Genomic DNA, 25,080 nt, shown 5'->3' on the forward strand with positions numbered 1-25,080 from the left:
GCCAAGGTGGCTAGGCATGAAAATGTATTGCCATGAATGGTTGAGAATCAAAGATGAATGCTGCAACAAGATACTCACCTCTTGCTATGGTGGACATAGGTACACAACCCTATGTTAGGTGGGAGAAAGGATCCCTCAATCTTGTATTCTTCAAAATGGCAAAAAGATCCTTCACATGTTACATCCCCACCCTTTTATACCAAACCCTAGTATATCCTAGACTAAAGTATTTTATGCTTTATTACAAGCCATCCTGGCCTAGAAGAGCTTTGTCCTCAAAGCTGAATTGGGAACAAATTATAAGGATGATTACAAGATAGCTTGAAGCCTATGGAATCATGCTGAAGTAGAGCTCTTATGTTAATGAAGAATCAAGAAGTTGATGAAGAAATGACCATGTAAATGGAACACAGCTGTAAGGTGTTCAAAACAGGTTGTATACAAAATTGGCCATATCTTGAGCTAAAAGTGTTCGATTTTCACATGCTTTATATAGAAATGTAGAGGACAACATGTAGTATCCAGCCATGCCTTTAATATCATATTTTAATGAAGATAAGGTAATTAAATTTCAGACAGGAAATTATTACAGCAAGCTGTTTACTGTTTTGTTCATCAAATCGGTCCTCTAAGTTTGGAGCTTATTTTAGCCAGCCAAAGGACACTTTTAGGCAAGAAAACAGGGGATATAACAGTCCCACCAGTTATAACAGCAAAGTACCAATCTTTCCTACTGTTTATACCTCGAAATAGGGTGAAAATTATGCACAAAAACAGGGGTAAAATTTCAAAAATATGGTTGAAGCACAACAAAATTCTACAAGGGCTGAAAATACACAAAAGGGATCTCAAAACAACACTTACAGCAAGGTTCTTTCTAATGATCAAATTCGGGATATGCGGGCCAAAGGTTTATGCTTTAAGTATGGAGAGAAGTGGATACAAGACCATAGGCTGAAATGTAAATTTAAAAATAGCAAGCTCAATTTTGTCATCATTGATGAATCACATGAAGTTGAAGAATAAGAGAATCAAGAGGTAAATGTGTTTCAAGTGGATGCAAACCTTATGGTCAAATACATGCATGATGAGGGTGATGGAACCAATGATGAGTTTTATGACATTGTGGATAGCTTTCCTTTTGATCCGGGTAGTTTTTTATGTGCCATTTCTCATGATGCATGGATCGGTTGTAAGGGAGAAAATACCCTTCGACTTGAAGGGTTGATCAATGGCAAAGTGGTTCATCTCTTGATAGACACGGGTAGCACCCATAGCTTCATAAATACCAAATCTTTACATGGGCTGAAATTGTTACCCCAACAAATGCAAGTGCCATTCAAGATCGAAGTTGCGAATGGAGCTTATGAGTCAAGCAATGAAGTGTGCTTACAAACTTCTATTACTCTATCTCTTTCATGTACCATACAAGTGGACTTGATTACTTTGAAAATGTGACCTATTGATATTGTCATTGGTTAAAGTCCATTGGAAAACTTTCATTGGACTTGGAGAACATGCAAATGGAGTTCAAATGGAATGGACATCATATAGAATTGAAAGGCATTGATAAAAAACAGTTGGAACTTATATCTATGAAGAAGTTAAGAAAAGAAATCAATTCACGATCATGTATCTTCACTCTTTTACTTGCAAAAGTAGATGAAGAGCAGCTACCAAATCAGCCAAAAAGGATCCAAGGTTGGAAGAGCTATTGGAGGAGTACAAAGATTTGTTTCAATCACCATCATCTTTACTTCCAAGGCGAGAGATTGACCATCCTATTGACTTGTTGCCTAATACCAATCCCATCAACAAACCTCCCTATCGCTTGTCAAAGTTTGAAAGGGAAGAGATGGAGCGACAAGTCAAAGAGTTGCTGCAAATGGGTCTAATTCAGCCAAGTCAATCTCCGTTTGCTTCTCCTGTGCTCTTGGTAAAGAAGAAGGATGGATCTTTCCGCATGTGCATTGATTATAGAGAGTTGAACAAGTCCACGGTGAAGAATAGATACCCGATTCCACGTATTGACGATCTCTTGGATGAACTTAAGGATGCAAAGGTGTTTACCAAGATTGATTTTCGTTCGGGATATCACCAAATTCGAATGAAGGAAGGAGATGAGTATAAAACAGCCTTTAGGACCGAAAGAGGATTATACCACTTCTTGGTCATGCCATTTGGGCTCTCAAATACCCCCGCCACTTTTCAAGCTCTCATGAACAAAATATTGCAGCCTCTCTTATACAAAACAGTCTTAGTATTTTTTTATGACATTTTCATTTATAGCAAGTCCAAGGAGGAGCATTTGATGAAGGATACCTTGCACCTTTAGGCTGAAAACCCATTGAGTCTTTCCTATATTTTTGTGAGGATACCCTGCATCTTCAGGCTGAAAACCCATTGAGTCTTTCCTATATTTCTGTCCATACTTTTCAGCATATTGAATAGCATCATGAATGCTCTTGGGCTGCATTGCACCTACTTCCGAAGAAAGGGCTGGATCTAAACCAAAGATATATTTGTTTAATTTTGCTATATCATCAATTCCATCAATGTACATAGAGAGGTTGAGGAACATATTGGAGTAGTCATGCACGGACATGCCTCTTTGTTGAAGATCATACCATCTTCGTTGCAACTTTTCCTTTTCCATTGGAGAAACAAATACCTCAAACATTGCCTTTTTAAACTCTTTTCATGAAGCAAAAATATGACCAACTCTTTGCATGTATCTTCACCATGTATGAGTGTAACCTTCAACATGGAGTGTCGCAAAGTAGATCTTAGCTTCATCATGACGAGGAAAAAGAGTGAAGTACATCTCTAGTTTGTTTACCCATTCTTCTAACTCCATTGGAGATGCATTATTTCCCTTAAAGTTGAAAATGGTGATTTTCTTTTTGTATTTCCTCTCATTATATATGGGTTGAGAATTGTTAGAATGTTGTCCAAAAGATGGTTGTCTCCAAGATTCTCTATGCATTGAATCCCTTCCAAAGGAATTTAGCCTAGAAGCATTACCGCCTTGATTTTGTTGATTAGATTCAAATGAATGATGCTGTCCACTAGTGGGCTGACCATAGATTGTGTTCTCTTTGTTAATGATGTCTTGAAATGACTTTCTTTATTCAAATCTTCCATGGAACTCTTCATTCTTGATTTCTCTTAAGTCTTCATCCCCTACATAAGTTGCCTCATGTCTTGGATTAAAATGTGGACGGCCATAATACTTTGATGGCTGATCAAAGGTTTTCTTCAATGTAGAAGGTTCTCCCCTCTTAAAAGTGGACATGATTGGTTGATCAATCCCTTTCCCTTTCACATTAGATGACTGGGCTGAAGCATTTTCACCAAGAGTAGTGGGTCTATTTGGAGAAGAGGTTGTATTTTGAACCTTGATGGCTAATAATACCTCATCAAACCCATTTTTCATAGTCTTTGCTATTATATTTTCAAACCTATATTGCATGAACTTCACCAATTGTTGAATACTCTCATTCATTGCATTGGTTGTCTTTTCCATATTTCCCATTGACTTAGAAAGTTATTCAAATCCATCATGCATTCCAATGCTCATCATATGTAACTTATTTGAAAGTGGAAGATTACCAAAAGGTTCATGGAATGCTTGGTTCTCATCATTTCCAAGTTGTACACTATGGGCATTACCAACACGTACACCATCATCATGTTGGTCTTGATTTTGGGCTTCATTGGTGTTATTTTGTTCATTGGCATACTCTCTAATATCTTCTTGAATTGTCTCCATCACTTGGTCTTTCCTTTTGCCTTTGGCCATTGGAAATGGTTGCAGTACTAATGGACTGTCAATCACAAAATCCTTTATATCTCTCAAAGTATTGCTTCAATCCCGATGCTTAATAGCTCCCAAGGAAGCTTATGACGTAGGGATATACAGATTTGAAGAGATTTCAACTTGGGATGAAGGCCTTAGGTGAAATACTGACAAACAGTGAGTCCTTGTTATACTGTCCAGGTGTTGTCTAACAGTACCCACTGTCACTAAAACTGAAATATCCTGAGCTACAGATGTCAAATCATTGAACTTTTTGATTCAAATCGAAGCTTATTATGCCCTCTATCCAACAAGCTATCAAGCTCTAATTATGGATTTATATAGAATTTTCTGTAATAAGATCTTTACCGCTGTCCTGGAATTTCCTGCAACTTGTCAACAACCTGCAAATGCCTTGTTTGGACCAGTAGTTCCCTGTGCATGAATAAACCCTGCAAATCCCTATAGGTACTTGGAGAGGGTAGTGGGGCACCTGTAGGGCTCAAGAATGACTTGTAAATAGTGGGTACCTGCTGTATAAACCTGTGGAAAATTGTGACCCTGTAGGTATCAAAAGAGTATGAAATGCCTTGTTCTTGTTTGTGCCAATAGAACTTCTAACACCTGTAAGTCCTTGATGTAACTGAAATGTCTCTGTCAATCACTGTCAAATGGATGTACCTGCACCTTGTTAGAAGTGGAGCAGCGGTGGAAGCATAAACATGTGTTGAAATAAACTGCTGAAACACAAGACAAAAAGAGAAAAGAAAACAACACAATACAGATGAGAACTCAGATGTATGCACGGGAAATGGAATCCATATATCTGAACACGAGACAGTCGCATACAACAGTGAGTCACTGGCTGCATGGGCACTGGCACTGGCACTGGCTCCTCTCTCCACAGAGTCTGCAGATGGTGAAATGAAGTGACTGATTGAGGAGGAGCCACTGAGTATAAATAGGCTGAAAAAGTGGGGAGCAATAATGTTGGTCGGACAGCATTTAATGCTGGTCGATTGGTGCATAAAATGCTCCACTGGCATAAAATGCCACACCAGAAAAATACCTAAAATACCTAATAAAAATGCCCAGCCCAGATCAAGCTCAGACTCACACATGAGCTGACAAATACTCTGCTAACACCCTCTCTCAGATCATGAGTGATCTGATACAATACAATAGTACAATGAAAAGGGATCAGAAACTATATAACATAGAACCACTAAGTAGAACCATGGATACCCAAGCAGTGGGTGATCAAGCCACCACCAAGGTGCCTCGGAGAGAACCTAATGTCGATGTCGATCGTACCAAACACCTGAAAATAGAGAAGATCATAGCATGTCTCTGTGTCCATCACCAATGTCTCGTAGTAGCATACAAGACCATCCTGTCAAAAATGCCTCTGAATATAGGTGACCATGAATTCCCTGCCTTTGGCGAGACCGCCAAAGTGTCCCCTCATGTGAGCTCTAGACGAAAGCCTCCCGCCCTCTGTCAGAGAACCAGCTCATCATGAACCTGGATGTCAATCCCAGCTCCAGGATTTGATTCCGCCAGATTGAAGTCGATGCGTCAGGGATGTCCCTCTTTGGAACCTGTGCACCTGTATAAAAATATAGATGAGGCGCGGCTGCCCCATCTGAACACCCGCTCACACTCCCTCTCTGGCACAAGAGAGTCGTGAGGGATGACCTCATCACCACCACTAGAAAGTAGCCGAGGAAGGGGCCACTAAGCCCTTCTCGCGATCCAAAGAAGAGGATCCCTTCCGCGCCTTGGACTTCACCTTGGTCGGAGGATCGGAGTCGGAGTCGGATGAAGGAGAGGACTCATCGGTAGAGTTAGCATCCCGCTTCGTCTTCTGCTCCTTCTTCCTGGAAGCTGCTAACTTCTTGCAGTCCTTCCGCAAATGTCCCTTCTGGCCACAGTGGTAACACTGGGCCTTCGACTTCTTCTTCCTGTCACCTCTCTCGGAAGCTACATAAGCCTCACCTCCATAATGTGCCGGAAGCCGCCCCTGTAATCTCAAGGATGTCTCATGGTTGTCCTGATCAAAGTCTTCAGGAAGAGGAAAAGGACGGAAAGGTCGAGCAATAGCTCCACAGACGATGTACCATAGCCGCTTCTGCACAAACCAAGCTTTCATGACAGCACTCCATGTGAGATAATCAGGTCCATATAACTTATCATCAGTGGAAGTGCACGGAGGAGCCATATGGAGAGGAGAAGAAGAGAAGTAGAGAAGAGATGGAATTTAGAGAGGAAACACAGCCAAAACACAAGCACAGACTACAGAAAATGAGAGTTCACATGCAATATAACCCAAAATCTGATCAATAGAAGACAAAATCTGCTGCAGAAAGTCAAAAAATCAGTCAGAAACTGCCAAAAACAGTAAAAACGGCCTGAAGTAACAGTCACCCAGCCACGAGAGATGCTGAAGCAGCAAAATGCAAGCTGTAAACTGGAGAAAAACAGGTAGAAAACTGTCGCCAGCAGCTGCAGATGAAAAACGTAGGCAGCAGAGGGTGCGGAGGCAGCAGGCGATGGCAAAACTGCAAAAAACGCAGGCTGAAAACAGCCCCAAAACAGGTCGCCTGGCTGCGACAGCAGTCGTCTGATCAGCAAGGGTACAAAACAGTCCTGAAATCAGCAAGAAACACAAATCCTGAAAACTGATACCATGTCAGAAGTGGAGCAGCGGTGGAAGCATAAACATGTGTTGAAATAAACTGCTGAAACACAAGACAAAAAGAGAAAAGAAAACAACACAATACAGATGAGAACTCAGATGTATGCACGGGAAATGGAATCCATATATCTGAACACGAGACAGTCGCATACAACAGTGAGTCACTGGCTGCGTGGGCACTGGCACTGGCTCCTCTCTCCACAGAGTCTGCAGATGGTGAAATGAAGTGACTGATTGAGGAGGAGCCACTGAGTATAAATAGGCTGAAAAAGTGGGGAGCAATAATGCTGGTCGGACAGCATTTAATGCTGGTCGACTGGTGCATAAAATGCTCCACTGGCATAAAATGCCACACCAGAAAAATACCTAAAATACCTAATAAAAATGCCCAGCCCAGATCAAGCTCAGACTCACACATGAGCTGACAAATACTCTGCTAACACCCTCTCTCAGATCATGAGTGATCTGATACAATACAATAGTACAATGAAAAGGGATCAGAAACTATATAACATAGAACCACTAAGTAGAACCATGGATACCCAAGCAGTGGGTGATCAAGCCACCACCAAGGTGCCTCGGAGAGAACCTAATGTCGATGTCGATCGTACCAAACACCTGAAAATAGAGAAGATCATAGCATGTCTCTGTGTCCATCACCAATGTCTCGTAGTAGCATACAAGACCATCCTGTCAAAAATGCCTCTGAATATAGGTGACCATGAATTCCCTGCCTTTGGCGAGACCGCCAAAGTGTCCCCTCATGTGAGCTCTAGACGAAAGCCTCCCGCCCTCTGTCAGAGAACCAGCTCATCATGAACCTGGATGTCAATCCCAGCTCCAGGATTTGATTCCGCCAGATTGAAGTCGATGCGTCAGGGATGTCCCTCTTTGGAACCTGTGCACCTGTATAAAAATATAGATGAGGCGCGGCTGCCCCATCTGAACACCCGCTCACACTCCCTCTCTGGCACAAGAGAGTCGTGAGGGATGACCTCATCACCACCACTAGAAAGTAGCCGAGGAAGGGGCCACTAAGCCCTTCTCGCGATCCAAAGAAGAGGATCCCTTCCGCGCCTTGGACTTCACCTTGGTCGGAGGATCGGAGTCGGAGTCGGATGAAGGAGAGGACTCATCGGTAGAGTTAGCATCCCGCTTCGTCTTCTGCTCCTTCTTCCTGGAAGCTGCTAACTTCTTGCAGTCCTTCCGCAAATGTCCCTTCTGGCCACAGTGGTAACACTGGGCCTTCGACTTCTTCTTCCTGTCACCTCTCTCGGAAGCTACATAAGCCTCACCTCCATAATGTGCCGGAAGCCGCCCCTGTAATCTCAAGGATGTCTCATGGTTGTCCTGATCAAAGTCTTCAGGAAGAGGAAAAGGACGGAAAGGTCGAGCAATAGCTCCACAGACGATGTACCATAGCCGCTTCTGCACAAACCAAGCTTTCATGACAGCACTCCATGTGAGATAATCAGGTCCATATAACTTATCATCAGTGGAAGTGCACGGAGGAGCCATATGGAGAGGAGAAGAAGAGAAGTAGAGAAGAGATGGAATTTAGAGAGGAAACACAGCCAAAACACAAGCACAGACTACAGAAAATGAGAGTTCACATGCAATATAACCCAAAATCTGATCAATAGAAGACAAAATCTGCTGCAGAAAGTCAAAAAATCAGTCAGAAACTGCCAAAAACAGTAAAAACGGCCTGAAGTAACAGTCACCCAGCCACGAGAGATGCTGAAGCAGCAAAATGCAAGCTGTAAACTGGAGAAAAACAGGTAGAAAACTGTCGCCAGCAGCTGCAGATGAAAAACGTAGGCAGCAGAGGGTGCGGAGGCAGCAGGCGATGGCAAAACTGCAAAAAACGCAGGCTGAAAACAGCCCCAAAACAGGTCGCCTGGCTGCGACAGCAGTCGTCTGATCAGCAAGGGTACAAAACAGTCCTGAAATCAGCAAGAAACACAAATCCTGAAAACTGATACCATGTCAGAAGTGGAGCAGCGGTGGAAGCATAAACATGTGTTGAAATAAACTGCTGAAACACAAGACAAAAAGAGAAAAGAAAACAACACAATACAGATGAGAACTCAGATGTATGCACGGGAAATGGAATCCATATATCTGAACACGAGACAGTCGCATACAACAGTGAGTCACTGGCTGCGTGGGCACTGGCACTGGCTCCTCTCTCCACAGAGTCTGCAGATGGTGAAATGAAGTGACTGATTGAGGAGGAGCCACTGAGTATAAATAGGCTGAAAAAGTGGGGAGCAATAATGCTGGTCGGACAGCATTTAATGCTGGTCGACTGGTGCATAAAATGCTCCACTGGCATAAAATGCCACACCAGAAAAATACCTAAAATACCTAATAAAAATGCCCAGCCCAGATCAAGCTCAGACTCACACATGAGCTGACAAATACTCTGCTAACACCCTCTCTCAGATCATGAGTGATCTGATACAATACAATAGTACAATGAAAAGGGATCAGAAACTATATAACATAGAACCACTAAGTAGAACCATGGATACCCAAGCAGTGGGTGATCAAGCCACCACCAAGGTGCCTCGGAGAGAACCTAATGTCGATGTCGATCGTACCAAACACCTGAAAATAGAGAAGATCATAGCATGTCTCTGTGTCCATCACCAATGTCTCGTAGTAGCATACAAGACCATCCTGTCAAAAATGCCTCTGAATATAGGTGACCATGAATTCCCTGCCTTTGGCGAGACCGCCAAAGTGTCCCCTCATGTGAGCTCTAGACGAAAGCCTCCCGCCCTCTGTCAGAGAACCAGCTCATCATGAACCTGGATGTCAATCCCAGCTCCAGGATTTGATTCCGCCAGATTGAAGTCGATGCGTCAGGGATGTCCCTCTTTGGAACCTGTGCACCTGTATAAAAATATAGATGAGGCGCGGCTGCCCCATCTGAACACCCGCTCACACTCCCTCTCTGGCACAAGAGAGTCGTGAGGGATGACCTCATCACCACCACTAGAAAGTAGCCGAGGAAGGGGCCACTAAGCCCTTCTCGCGATCCAAAGAAGAGGATCCCTTCCGCGCCTTGGACTTCACCTTGGTCGGAGGATCGGAGTCGGAGTCGGATGAAGGAGAGGACTCATCGGTAGAGTTAGCATCCCGCTTCGTCTTCTGCTCCTTCTTCCTGGAAGCTGCTAACTTCTTGCAGTCCTTCCGCAAATGTCCCTTCTGGCCACAGTGGTAACACTGGGCCTTCGACTTCTTCTTCCTGTCACCTCTCTCGGAAGCTACATAAGCCTCACCTCCATAATGTGCCGGAAGCCGCCCCTGTAATCTCAAGGATGTCTCATGGTTGTCCTGATCAAAGTCTTCAGGAAGAGGAAAAGGACGGAAAGGTCGAGCAATAGCTCCACAGACGATGTACCATAGCCGCTTCTGCACAAACCAAGCTTTCATGACAGCACTCCATGTGAGATAATCAGGTCCATATAACTTATCATCAGTGGAAGTGCACGGAGGAGCCATATGGAGAGGAGAAGAAGAGAAGTAGAGAAGAGATGGAATTTAGAGAGGAAACACAGCCAAAACACAAGCACAGACTACAGAAAATGAGAGTTCACATGCAATATAACCCAAAATCTGATCAATAGAAGACAAAATCTGCTGCAGAAAGTCAAAAAATCAGTCAGAAACTGCCAAAAACAGTAAAAACGGCCTGAAGTAACAGTCACCCAGCCACGAGAGATGCTGAAGCAGCAAAATGCAAGCTGTAAACTGGAGAAAAACAGGTAGAAAACTGTCGCCAGCAGCTGCAGATGAAAAACGTAGGCAGCAGAGGGTGCGGAGGCAGCAGGCGATGGCAAAACTGCAAAAAACGCAGGCTGAAAACAGCCCCAAAACAGGTCGCCTGGCTGCGACAGCAGTCGTCTGATCAGCAAGGGTACAAAACAGTCCTGAAATCAGCAAGAAACACAAATCCTGAAAACTGATACCATGTCAGAAGTGGAGCAGCGGTGGAAGCATAAACATGTGTTGAAATAAACTGCTGAAACACAAGACAAAAAGAGAAAAGAAAACAACACAATACAGATGAGAACTCAGATGTATGCACGGGAAATGGAATCCATATATCTGAACACGAGACAGTCGCATACAACAGTGAGTCACTGGCTGCGTGGGCACTGGCACTGGCTCCTCTCTCCACAGAGTCTGCAGATGGTGAAATGAAGTGACTGATTGAGGAGGAGCCACTGAGTATAAATAGGCTGAAAAAGTGGGGAGCAATAATGCTGGTCGGACAGCATTTAATGCTGGTCGACTGGTGCATAAAATGCTCCACTGGCATAAAATGCCACACCAGAAAAATACCTAAAATACCTAATAAAAATGCCCAGCCCAGATCAAGCTCAGACTCACACATGAGCTGACAAATACTCTGCTAACACCCTCTCTCAGATCATGAGTGATCTGATACAATACAATAGTACAATGAAAAGGGATCAGAAACTATATAACATAGAACCACTAAGTAGAACCATGGATACCCAAGCAGTGGGTGATCAAGCCACCACCAAGGTGCCTCGGAGAGAACCTAATGTCGATGTCGATCGTACCAAACACCTGAAAATAGAGAAGATCATAGCATGTCTCTGTGTCCATCACCAATGTCTCGTAGTAGCATACAAGACCATCCTGTCAAAAATGCCTCTGAATATAGGTGACCATGAATTCCCTGCCTTTGGCGAGACCGCCAAAGTGTCCCCTCATGTGAGCTCTAGACGAAAGCCTCCCGCCCTCTGTCAGAGAACCAGCTCATCATGAACCTGGATGTCAATCCCAGCTCCAGGATTTGATTCCGCCAGATTGAAGTCGATGCGTCAGGGATGTCCCTCTTTGGAACCTGTGCACCTGTATAAAAATATAGATGAGGCGCGGCTGCCCCATCTGAACACCCGCTCACACTCCCTCTCTGGCACAAGAGAGTCGTGAGGGATGACCTCATCACCACCACTAGAAAGTAGCCGAGGAAGGGGCCACTAAGCCCTTCTCGCGATCCAAAGAAGAGGATCCCTTCCGCGCCTTGGACTTCACCTTGGTCGGAGGATCGGAGTCGGAGTCGGATGAAGGAGAGGACTCATCGGTAGAGTTAGCATCCCGCTTCGTCTTCTGCTCCTTCTTCCTGGAAGCTGCTAACTTCTTGCAGTCCTTCCGCAAATGTCCCTTCTGGCCACAGTGGTAACACTGGGCCTTCGACTTCTTCTTCCTGTCACCTCTCTCGGAAGCTACATAAGCCTCACCTCCATAATGTGCCGGAAGCCGCCCCTGTAATCTCAAGGATGTCTCATGGTTGTCCTGATCAAAGTCTTCAGGAAGAGGAAAAGGACGGAAAGGTCGAGCAATAGCTCCACAGACGATGTACCATAGCCGCTTCTGCACAAACCAAGCTTTCATGACAGCACTCCATGTGAGATAATCAGGTCCATATAACTTATCATCAGTGGAAGTGCACGGAGGAGCCATATGGAGAGGAGAAGAAGAGAAGTAGAGAAGAGATGGAATTTAGAGAGGAAACACAGCCAAAACACAAGCACAGACTACAGAAAATGAGAGTTCACATGCAATATAACCCAAAATCTGATCAATAGAAGACAAAATCTGCTGCAGAAAGTCAAAAAATCAGTCAGAAACTGCCAAAAACAGTAAAAACGGCCTGAAGTAACAGTCACCCAGCCACGAGAGATGCTGAAGCAGCAAAATGCAAGCTGTAAACTGGAGAAAAACAGGTAGAAAACTGTCGCCAGCAGCTGCAGATGAAAAACGTAGGCAGCAGAGGGTGCGGAGGCAGCAGGCGATGGCAAAACTGCAAAAAACGCAGGCTGAAAACAGCCCCAAAACAGGTCGCCTGGCTGCGACAGCAGTCGTCTGATCAGCAAGGGTACAAAACAGTCCTGAAATCAGCAAGAAACACAAATCCTGAAAACTGATACCATGTCAGAAGTGGAGCAGCGGTGGAAGCATAAACATGTGTTGAAATAAACTGCTGAAACACAAGACAAAAAGAGAAAAGAAAACAACACAATACAGATGAGAACTCAGATGTATGCACGGGAAATGGAATCCATATATCTGAACACGAGACAGTCGCATACAACAGTGAGTCACTGGCTGCGTGGGCACTGGCACTGGCTCCTCTCTCCACAGAGTCTGCAGATGGTGAAATGAAGTGACTGATTGAGGAGGAGCCACTGAGTATAAATAGGCTGAAAAAGTGGGGAGCAATAATGCTGGTCGGACAGCATTTAATGCTGGTCGACTGGTGCATAAAATGCTCCACTGGCATAAAATGCCACACCAGAAAAATACCTAAAATACCTAATAAAAATGCCCAGCCCAGATCAAGCTCAAACTCACACATGAGCTGACAAATACTCTGCTAACACACCTGCACCTAAACTTGAAAAGTACGTGGGCTCCAAGACTACGAGAGGTGTGCAAAGTTTCTCCCGTGCCGGGTTGTGCACCCCATCAGGGTCATAATTGGGAAGGCAGGGTCACCTCTCTTTTGTCTTCCCAACTCGCATGGCATCCTCTTTTCCTCATGGGTATTGACATGGCAAGTACATTCTAGGCTAAGAAAACAGTGATGCTATGCATGGACAGAAAAAGCCTTTGATTCTTTGATGAAATGCAAGTGGGAAATGGGAAAATTTGCTAAAATTGGAAGAGCTAAGGATAGGAAAATACCATTTGCAGTGACTCACTGCTTGCACAATATCCCACTTACCATTTTCATTGGCATTTTTTAGTCATAAGCATCAATGTTAGCTCAACCAAGTCAAGTACAAGTTAGGTACAAAATATAAGTAATGAATCACTCTATGCAATCATTTGGGCATCAATTTATGAATGGACAGAGCTGGAAATCAGTAATCAATATCAATCAGCCCTAGGTAAAGTACTATATGATCATGACATCAATGATTTACTCTTAATTTCTTCCCTTTCAGCAATTAGAAGGCTTGAACAAGTGGATTAATAGGGAAATTAAGAGTAGAGAACAAGAATTACCTTTTGATTGTTGTTGAAGAATGGTAGATGAACCACAATCGGTCAATACTCCATAGAGTCCATCAATCATAAAATTAATCCAAATTGAAAGGTATAGGTCCAACTTAAAGCAAAATTTTGTCCCATAATGGTTGCTTCCATGTAACATAGGCATTACTTCCAATAGAGAGCTCCAATGATTCAAAAAAAACCAATGCTTAAAGAAATATCCATAATGCTTGTAGGAGAGGATGCTTTGAGCCTTGAAGAATCCAAATTCTTGATAGAATAAAAAATTAATTAAAATTTCATACACTCAAGCATTCAAGAGAGTGAAAATGTTCTCAATCTTAATAGAATGCCCCAATGTAGACCAATTCTTGATGGAGTGGCTTCAATCAAACCTTCTTGGAGTGGTAGAACACAAAAGCCCCATGAAATTGAATAAGATAATCCAAGAATTGGATTCTTGAAGCTTGCTGCCCTGTTTTTGACTCCATAGCCACCATATTTGAAGCTTCACGTCCTAGAATGCATCAATGTCAGCCCTTTGAGTGTCCAGAAGCTCCAGAAGGCTTGATAGAACAAAAGCCCTCTGACATTTTAAAGAAATTTCAGTAAAGATTCACTGATGTCGTGAATTTGCCATAGCGAGGGTTTTGGAAGCTAAAGAATGATCAGGGAAGTGTAAGGAGACCATAGATGCTTGCTGAAGATCTGAAGGAGCCTTGCCAAAGCTTGCCTTGACCATAGCTAAGCTTCATTTGATGAGAATTCGTGGAGAAGGTGCAGGAATTCAGCGCAAAATGCGTCAACACAGCCTGCTGTCTTGCTGATGCTAGTTGCCTTGATCAGAGTATATTGCTACTCTATGTGAAGCTTGAAACATGGAGAATACGATCTTGGAGGTTACTTGAACCAAGGAAGGCCAGGAAAAAAAGCAAAGACAAGATCCACCATGAAAGCTTGAAGAAAAGCTTGAGAGGAGAAAAGAGAGAAATTGTCCCCCAAAAAGTAATCTCAGTTTAACCACTGTAACCCCACTTAGACTTCAGTCAGGTCCAAAAGCCTTCAAAATGGACCTCCATTTGGCCACGTCCTGCTATTTTGGCCAAGAACCTCCATCTTCCTCAAGATCTTCTTCAAGAAGCCTTCAAAATTAGTCCCAACTTGTTGCATAGAACTCTGACTAGTCATGGTTTGAACTGTACCAAACCCTGTGACCAAATCTGAGTGCTTCAATTAACTGGTTCTTGTCCCAATGACTAAATTTTCCAAGAAAATGATATTTTCCATGGATCAAAGTCCATGCTCTGATACAAATGTAAAAGAGACAATTCTCACAGCAAACAAAATAATTGGAAAATACAAGAATACATCAAATGTGCCAAAGAAACCGTAGCCAAGGTGGTTAGGCATGAAAATGTATTGCCATGAATGGCTGAGAATCAAAGATGAATGCTCCAACAAGATACTCACCTCTTTCTATGGTGGACATAGGTACACATCCCTATGTTAGGTGGGAGGAAGGATCCCTTAATCTTGTATTCTTCAAAATTGCAAAAAGATCCTTCACATGTTATATCCCCCTCCCTTTTATACCAAACCCTAGCATATCCTAGACTAAAGTATTTTATACTTTATTACAATCATTTAATTTTTTTTCAGATGGTTTTGAAATTGATTTTGGATTATGTAATACATAATCATTTAAATTTTTTTTCAGATGGTTTTGAAATTTGAAAGAAAATAGCTATGCGAAAACTTGGCGAGGTTGAAAATTTTGCTTGTTTTGCTTAAGTCTATGGACTTTAGATAAAGTATTTAAGCATGTACTATATTGGACCCATGAGGTTGAGGACTATAATTGTTCTCTTAAGTTAATGCACTATTTCTAGCATGTTGGGTATCGTCCATTGGCATAAGCACATGCCTGTCAAAAGATGACGTACTAGCGAGACAGTAGGGTTTGCGGGGAGAAACATGGAGTGAACTCGGCAAACATGGAGAAGAGAAGAGAAGAGAGAAGAAACTCTGATGAATGGAATGATGAAGTTCAGAATCATGGAGTGAATGTGATACAAGGGAACAAGGGTGCCGCAGTACAAGGAAGATGATGAACATAGCCACAAATCACGAACCACAATGTCTTGAAGGGGTGTGAGGGTAGTGGAGAGGCTGGAGAGAAGAGGTGACGGACTGAATGAATCAGCCGTGAGGAATGAATGAGAGAGTGGCCTATAAATAGGCACAATCAGTCTAGGATGGCGCCCGCGCCCCTTTTTGGGGCTGCAAACCCTCAACACAAAATGCAGAAACGCAAAAACGCAAACGACAGGTGAAGGGTTCTCTCACAAAGCCACTAGCTTCGTGTATCCATGTTGAAAGGAATACGAAGGCCTTGTCACCAAGTCGTGGCTGAACCTCCCAGGTCTCGATCTAGGTGGTACTTGAAGATCTTGGGTAATAGTAGAAGAGATGACTGGTCGAAGACAGCCACCCCAAGAAAGTAGAGGATGGGTGAAGAACTTCATGTGGAGTAGATTTTCCCTCTGAGGTGGGAGGTGGAGGGCTCCCCGTAGAAGTCGAAGAAGAAGTAGATGCCCCCTCTGAGAGCAAAGAAATAACATTCCCCTGTGAATCCCCCTTTGAAGTAGATAGGGAATCCAAAAACTCATGGATCATGGACTCCGAAATGTCTGATGATGAAGGAAGTGCCGCCGATCGTACTGAAGAAGGTATCTGGGGTGCTAAAGAGCTCCCAGAGGTAGCCTCTTGAAACCTGAGTAGTTGAGGGTGGAGAAGGGTGGGACTCAGAATGAGCAAGAGGTGGGCAACAGTCGCTGTCTCTCAGTGGAGCAGATTGGGTAGCTGAAGAAGAGACGGGAGTTGAGTAGCCATTGTCTCTCGAAGGAGCGGATTGATGAGGAGACGGTATCAAACAATCACTGTCTCTCGATGGAGCGGACTGCAGAGCTGTAGGTCGTGGAAGCCATTGTACCTAAAAATAAGTGGGAGAAGATTGCCACTGGCATTGCGATGATCTCTAAGAGGTTGTAGCGCTAATCGATCCTCTATGTGCTCGAAAGGGCTTAGTGCGCATCGGATGCGTCTTATTGCCTTGAGCATAGTACTCTGATAGCCGACAGAATGATATCTGTGGCCCAGAAAGGAGAGGTGGCACAAGGAGTGCCTGGTGGAAGACGCATGTATTCCGGAGGGGGAGGGGAGCAAAGGTCGAAGTCGGCAAGCATAGGTGGTGTGACCGGTGATGCCACAGTAGGAGCACCCAATAGTCTGGTTATCTGTTGGTAAAGAAGCCATGGATACCAATGTGCCTTGGTGAAGAAGGAAGAGGTCAGCCACCTTGAAGCATGAGCTGCAATGTCCGCTTGAAGGGGTGTGAGGACAGTGTGAAGCACGAACCGCAATGTCCGCCTCAAGGGGTGGGAGGGTAGTGGAAGGGCTGGAAGTGAGTTGCCAGTGGGAGGAGGATGTGACCAGTAGTAAGAGGTTGCAGCCAGTAGAAAAATGTAGGTGAGGAGAGAGAAAGACTAAAAACGCGGGCAGCAGGTGAGAGAAAGACTAAAAACGCATGAAAAAACAGCAGTAGCAGTCAATATGCTGAAATCAGCTCTAAACAGTGTGTGATAGGCTGGAAATAGGTGCCAGACTGTTGTAGACAGCAATGGCCAGCTTGGACCGTGATGTCCTCTGTGTTTGGGGTGTGGGCAGCAAGCTGAAATACCTGAAATCTGCAAAAACGAGATTTTTTTCTGAATGGAGAGTGATCAGCAACAGTCGTTCTGCTGTAAACAGCTGCAAACTGTGGGTGGAAGGCTAGAAACAGGCGCCAGACTGTAGATGACAGTAAGGGAGAGTTGAGACTGTGATGCCCTTCGCAAAAGGGGTGTGGGCAGCAAGTTGAAAACACTTGAAATCTGCCAAAACGAGATTTTGATGCAGCAGAAGAAGAGAAGTGGAAGCCGAACCCGTTATCGGTCTTTGTCTTCACTGGAGTGGAGGATCTTTGCCGCTGTTTGAGCAGATCCAGCTTTGATACCATGTCAAAAGATGACGTATCAGCGAGACAGTAGGGTTTGCAGGGAGGAACACGGAGTGAACTTGGCAAACATGGAGAAGAGAAGAGAGAAGCAACTCTATTGAATGGAATGATGAAGTTCCGAATCATGGAGTGAATGTGATACAAGGGAACAAGGGTGCCGTAGCACAAGGAAGATGATGAAGACAGCCACGAACCACGAACCACAATGTCCTCCTGAAGGGGTGTGAGGGTAGTGGAGAGGTTGGAGAGAAGAGGTGATGGACTGAATGAATCAGCCGTGAGGAATGAATGAGAGAGTGGCCTATAAATAGGCACAGCCAGTCTGGGATGGTGCCCCTTTTTGGGGCTGCAAACCCTAAACGCAAAATGCAGAAACGCAAAAACGCAAACTGCAGGTGAAGGGTTTCTCAATAATGCCTAAGATGATGGTGGGCATGATGGTGGATGGGGAAAATAGTTCAATTGTCATGTGTGTTAGTCAACCAAGTAATTGGCTTGTTAAGTTGTTGGTAGCACTTCCAGGTCGGCTAGATTGTGGGCCTATTTAACACAACCCTCCTCTTCTTTTGGATTTCAAGTATTTGTCATCTTTTCATTGTTTGTCTTAGTAGATAATCGCACCCACTTGAGTCAATAAGAGGTTGAGATAGATGTTTGTAATTTGAGGCTTTGAATGGTATAATCCTAATAAAAATTGTGATCAAGAAGTATATGGATGTGCATAGAGTTACATGAGAAACCTAACTTTCTGTAGGGATGCAATTTGTAGAAACAAATCATGAAGATGAAGAGTATGTTGAGAGATGAATTGGATGGCAAATTTACCACATGTTTGACAAGGTTGCTGATGTGGGACATTGATATGGTGATGCTAATGTGATAGGCTGACGTAGCAATTTGATGAATATTTGATTAATAGTTTAGCATGGTGGTGAGTTTTCATGCATGAGTCTAGTCTCATCAAGTACCACTATCTTAGTTTTTGTTATCTTTCTCGTTTCAGCCATGGATTTCATATAATGTTAATATCATTTTAATATAAGTCATGGCTATGGTTTCCTAAGCTCATTTCTTGGTAGCCATTAGTTCTTGTTATTTGGCAATGGTTTCATGTTATTTTCTATGTGGAATTAAGGTTCATTTACAACTAGAAGGAAGTTTCATTTTAGTGGTATCAAAGTCTAAGCTTTAGATCTATATCTAGTTTCATTTTCAATAAAAAAATTTCACATTAGAGAAGGCCAGGATGTTGCGGGGATGTGAAAAATTTCAGATGCTTTAACCTTGCTAGTAACATTTGATTAAGTTAATAATCAAATGTGCAAGGTTGTAAGCTATATGTGATGCACATGGTAGTTGTTTCGGTTATAGGCCAAGGACCTCGAGGAATCAGTGGGGTGGAGATGTCAAAGGCAAAAGTTGTGTTAAGGTATGCAAGCTGGATTTTGGTTGCCAATTGGTGTCAATTTTGACCTTAGGATAGTTGTTTGGCTATTAAGTGTTAGTGGTGACACTAGGGACTAGCATTAATTAATGAATGAATGCCAATCTAAGGGTCAATTGAGGATGAGGACCACTCTAGGTTGTAAATGGCCCAGTCAATTTATTTCTAGATGGGCACATTAAAATTTGGGTAGGTTTAGAAAGGCTGATATTAGTTTTAAGAGTTAATTAAGTCTAAAAATTAATTTAATGACTGAAAATTGTTGAAAAATGGGATTTAAAGGTTGTTACTTGGGCAAAAATACCCATGCAACAGAGAAAAACGTTTTTGGGGCTGGTGGAGAGCCATTCATGGTTGGCTGGTGTAGAGAGAGAGAGAGAGAGAGAGGGGGGGGGGGAGAGGAGGTTGTTGGTTTAATTCTTTGCACAAAAATCAGCATTTGCTGTAGGTGCCAGCCATCAAAGGGCTCCAAGAGGTAGGTGACAACAGAGGGATTGTCTCAAGGGGTTAGCGACAGCATTTATGAGGCTTTAGGATAACAAGTGATTGCATTAATGGCAGATTTGACAGAGCAGCAATCAGTTTTGGCTATTGCCTCTCAAAGAATCTTAGATTTCTCTCTCATCTCAGCATTCTCGTACCTTCTCCGGCTTGTGCTCTCAACCATTCTCAACATTTCTCAGCCAATTAAGGGTGTTCTCAGCCAAATTTTTTGGATATCAGTGAGATTTCTATTGTAAATCTAAATTTTTACAAAAATTAGGATTTAGTAGCTACCTTGGGACCCATGCCATTAGTCAAGGGCATTGTACACTTAAATCAACACGTAAAATTCAAGGAAATGTTGGGGATTTCAGATGCCAACTCATCCATTGTGAATTTGGGCAGCATTTGGCCAGTTTGGTGGTGGTTTCATTTGTGCAAGTCTTGGGTGAAAATCAAGGGGCAATTGACCCAAATTGCTTGCTGATTGTTTATATAGCAAGGGGCCTTTGGATTAGCAAAGGAGATTGTGGAATCTCAACGTGTACTCAATCCATTAGCAATTGAAGTTAAAGAAATATTGAAGGGGCGCTGGTTTTGGGGCCAATAGGGTGTCCAATGTTCAAGATTCCTTAGGCAAAGTGTACATTTCAGGTTATGTTCTTTTATCGATTGTTTTAATTAAGAGCTTGATTGGGTTTTACTATCCTCTTCGAGAAGGAAAGCTGGTTTCATGGGTGAGGATATCACTTAATCCTTTGATTTGGTGGGCTCGAGGCACTTGATTGCAAGTCAAAGCTTTGTGCTAGTGCTGGTTTTTGTGCTTAGTTGAGTAATTATAGCAAGATATCTTTATACAGTGAGATGGAATTAAATAGTGATGATGTCACTTAGTATAGACATTAACATGGTGAAGAAGGAAATGCAATGCTTGATCTTGGACAAGGCTCATATGATGGATAACAAGCTGAAAATGTTGCTGTTGGGCAAGATATAGAGCCTTCGAGGCAAAATGAGGCTGATGACGAGTAAGATGAAGAGAAATTTCATGACTAGTTTAAAAATTGGATGAGGACAGCAACAAATCTCTTTTCTGAATTGGCAAAGGATCCTCAATTTATTCGATTTTTGAATGCTTCGAAGAAGGACAACAAGGGTAAGAAGAAGAAGTTATCTTCCATATTTTTGAGATATCAAGGTGCACCAAAGGTAGTGTCAAATCCTTTACTTGAAGCTCCCAAAGATTGATATCTATGGGGCAAGGCGTGCAAATGCAAAGCCATTATGAAAGTGCAAATCCAATGGATTTTGGATAGCATAAATGCAATGATGGGGCAACTAGGATACTTTGGTGGTAGCATGGTTTTTCATGCAATGGTTGGACAAGGACCGCATATGAGAATGTATGGTACAACTCCCTATGTTATATAGCAGCCAATGTATAGTGTGCGAGGATCAATGTATAATCCTATTTAGGGCAACATTGGTTTGATGTTTAGGGCACAAAGTGGTATGTTTGGTAATGAATCTGCACCCTCCAATGCTTATGGGGCTCAAGGAATAAGTGCTGGTCATGCAAATGCTTCTTTTGGGCTTGGTAACGATGTAAATGCAGTAAATCCACCCTTTTTGTAGTAGGCAGTGTATGATAACTTGACTCCTAGGGGCAGCAAAAGACTATGATGATGGGTGGAAAATGAGTTAAATTTGAGTTCTTCAATGGTGCACAAGATAGGCTGAAAGCTTTGACTTTCATTCAGTGGTTTGATGGAGCGTGTTCAGGAGAAAGCTTCATTCAATCCTCTAAGATTCGGAAGGCACCTGTTTTCTTGAAAGGAAATGCATTGGAGTGGCCGTCCATGCTCTTGATGCAAGGTAGAGCACCATCAACATGGGTACAATTTAAGCAAATGTTTGCATCGAATTAGTTGATAAGTACATTTGAGGTGGACATCATGACAGCTTGGAACAAGCTTGATGCAAAGGAAAGCAAGGATTTAGAGCAATACAATAAGAAGTTTTGGGATGCATTGCTGTTCGTCACTTCTTATTGTTTAGTACCCCTCATGAGCAAGTGGAAAAGTATGTATGAGGGCTGCCTGAAGGAATTAGGGATTTTTACATAAAATCTATTGTCTAGCATGTCTCAACTCATAGAGACTGTTGCTATAGCTAATGCTTTCCTGCATGGGAAGGATTCAGGCTTCCAAGAGAGTGGAGAAAAGTCGAATAAAAAGTTGTCTAAGGTTGAGAAGAGGGGCAAACCTGAAAATCAGCTTGAAAAGAGGTCAAAACAGCAAAAAGAGGGTTGGAAAACATTGGTATAGTGTGGGGAATTAATGGCTGCAAATAAATGCTTTATTTGTGAATATGAGGGTCATAGTGCAAATGACTTTTTCCATATTTACCAAGGGTTTTTGAAACAGGATGTGTGAAAAAGGTTTCATAGGCTTCATACAAGTTTCCTAAAACACGAGAAATGAGTTTCATTCAAGATGAAAGAAAACTATCATGAGACTTTGTACGTATAGAGTATGACTTATATGATGTAATTTATCATAATTCATTATCCTATATAGTGCAAATGGAGATTCAACATAGTGTCAATGTATACATACATCATGGTACATTGTCCATGACGATATTAGCTTTAATTATAAAAGGAGCCATTAATATATACATGTATCATAGACAATAGCTCAAGAAAATTTCTTGCAAACATCAATGTCCATGTGGGTGTGTCAAATGAATTTGTGACAAATGTTGATTACAAAAGTTCAAAATTGGGTGGGGCATTTTTGAAAATTTAAAATAGGTGTGTGAAACCAGTCTTCCTTTCATGGATGGGTGGTAATTCCCTAATTACAACTTAGTTAGAGTAGTAACATTTATTGCAAAACTGAGAAATGCTAATTAACTTACAATCTTGGAGTATGGATACCTTGTTGGTCCCAAAATTGACACCCCTTTTGGTATTTATTTAATTTAATTGAAGAAGAAGTTGATGCACAATGGGATTCTCCCAATCCCTTTTGATATACCAACTCTCTTTGCTATCCAAAATGACCAACAACTCTTCAATCTAATTTGCACCTTGATTCGGGCAGCCAATTGGCCTTCACCTGCTTTGATGGAGATGAAAAATGCCCCAAATTCGTTGATTTGTTGGTCTCTCCATCTGAACTTGATTGAAAACAGCTTTAGCCTTGTTGAATCCAAGTTTTGGAGCTTTCAATTTTTGGCTCGCTTCTCGAGGTTGTTGCTAAATCTTAATTTTTGCTGTAGATTAGGGTTTATAGTAGAGAAATCTGAAACTTTCTCAGCCTCTGGTAATCTCAATGCTGTAATCTTCAGAGTAAGGTTGTAGAAAGACTGGAAGATGAGAGAGAATGCTGACAGAAAATTCAAACTTTCTTTGCGAAGAATTGGAGAAAATCTGTCATTTATTGCTGCTGCCCGGTCTCAACAGCCTGTATTTTTGTCACCTACTGTTGATTGGTCTTTTCTTGCCCCTGGCTGCCTTTGAAGGTCCTCCAGTGGCTGCGAATAAGATCAACAGCATCTCCTCCCTTTCTCTTGTAGACTGAATACATTAAAATGTCTCTCCAGCCTTTAAAGATGTTTTTCAGTCTTGCATGGGCATTTTTGACAAGTGGTAGCCTTCCCAAATGGTTTTTCCAGTAGTATCCATAATTAAATATTAATTTTCAGTCATTAAATACTGAAAATTAATCTAATAATTATTTTGGTGTCCTAAAAAATAATATGACTAGGTAGTAATTAAATTGGCTAGGTAACCTCCATTTACAAGTGTCTTTGCGCCATCTTTGACCATTAGATTGGTGTTAGGTATCATTAAACGCCGCTTCTCTATGCCACCGAAAAATGATACTTATAGCCAAATGAATGACCTAGGCCAACAATTGGCACCAAGTACCACCAAGTATCTATGCGGCATAACTTATAGTAACTTTTGCCTTTGATATCCCGTGATTTCCTCGGGTCCCGGGCTCATAAATTTACTCTTAACCCTAGTTATACCTCACATGTGCAACATTTACTTAACCATGTAATTAGAAATTAATCCATATGTTTAGTGAGGTTTCAAAAATACATGTCCTCATGATATGTGTCATAGGTTTTTGAAACACTGGAGTATAAAATGAGTTTCCTAACCTTATGAAATGAGTTTCTTGGCGATATGATTGTCCCAATAGGTAGGAAGTTGAAAAATCACAAAATTAGAAAGATCCTAAAGGAAAGAAGCCCAAAACGTCAGTGGGATTGGTGTCCAATGTTGTTTGTGATCGGTCCAATGATGATACTATTGAGTTATGCAAAGCATAGGGAAAAATTAGAGATTAGCATGCTTTGATATTCTTTGAGAATGATCACGGGCCAACCTTATCTCTATAGACATGGCAGTCCGTCTAGGCATCAGAGAGGATGAGATGAGACCCATGGGGGAAGTTGGAATGGCATGCAAGGGCTATGTAGAGCCTGTCACACCACTCATTGGAAAGCTTTGGTTGCACATTCGGGGATATGTGGACAATGAAGAGTTTTTCATTGCTCCACTTGAGGGTTGTGATGTGCTGCTTGGTATGCTATGGTATCACCGTATACATGCGGTGATTGATTCAGATGCAAAAGTGATCACTATTTTGCATTAGGAAGAGACCCATTCACTTGATGTAAAGTTAAAAAGGAATCTGTCCTTATTGTATCAGCTGCTACCATTTCTAAATTAACGAGACATTACCTTTCAATGTGTCTTTACTAAGGATAAGGTGGATAATGGAAATGTTGAGAACATGTCAAAGTGAGAGAGGGATTGCATTTCATTTCTGAAAATATATGCTTATTGCTTCTTTCAGTCACTTCTAAGGTAGTTATCACCTGAAAGGCTCGAAGATTAGACGTAGATTTTATCCATATAAGTAGCCCATTTAATAAGCCACTCTATAGAGTCCGTGCAGCCTAGCGTGGGAGATAATGAGCCAAGTGAATGAGCCCTTGAGAAAAAGGATTAATTTAGCCCAACTCTTCATTGTTTTGTTTTCTAGTGCTTTTGGTGCAAAAAAAGATGGTCCATGACATATGTGCATTGATTATCGTACTTTGAATAATTTTACGATAAAGAATCGGTTTTCAATACCTCGGATTGATGATGTTATGGATAGATTGCAAGGGCATTCAGACGTATAGATTTGAAAAGTGGGTATCTTTAGATTTGCATTAGACCAGAGGATGTGCCTAGGACAACTTTCATGACATCTTTCAGATTGTATGAGTTTCAACTTTCTTGTCATGCCTTTTGGACTTATGAATGCTCATACCACTTTTAATCGGATAATGGATTACATCTTTAGACCACATAGAGGATTTGTGGATACTTTCTTTGAAGACATGATTGTCTACTTAAAAAATGAGGTAGAGCATAGGAAGCATTTGGACATTATGTTCAATGGAATGCGTAAGCATAGGCTGGTTATTGATAACAAGAAAAGTGAATTCTTTTTGTATGAAATCCACTTTTTGGGGCATATTGTATC

At 42.2% G+C, this 25,080-nt stretch overlaps 1 protein-coding gene across 3 annotated transcripts in view; it reads left to right on the forward strand.

Annotated features, from left to right (window-relative positions):
- The window catches only part of LOC148031980 (uncharacterized), a 77,910-nt gene that overhangs the window by 1,351 nt on the left and 51,479 nt on the right, over window positions 1-25,080 (forward strand). The gene's annotated exons all lie outside the window — the stretch shown is intronic.

This window comes from Lygodium microphyllum, chromosome 8 (genome assembly GCF_053477565.2).
Source record: "Lygodium microphyllum isolate KBCC chromosome 8, Lygodium_microphyllum_v1.1.10, whole genome shotgun sequence".
NCBI classification, from domain to species: domain Eukaryota; kingdom Viridiplantae; phylum Streptophyta; class Polypodiopsida; order Schizaeales; family Lygodiaceae; genus Lygodium; species Lygodium microphyllum.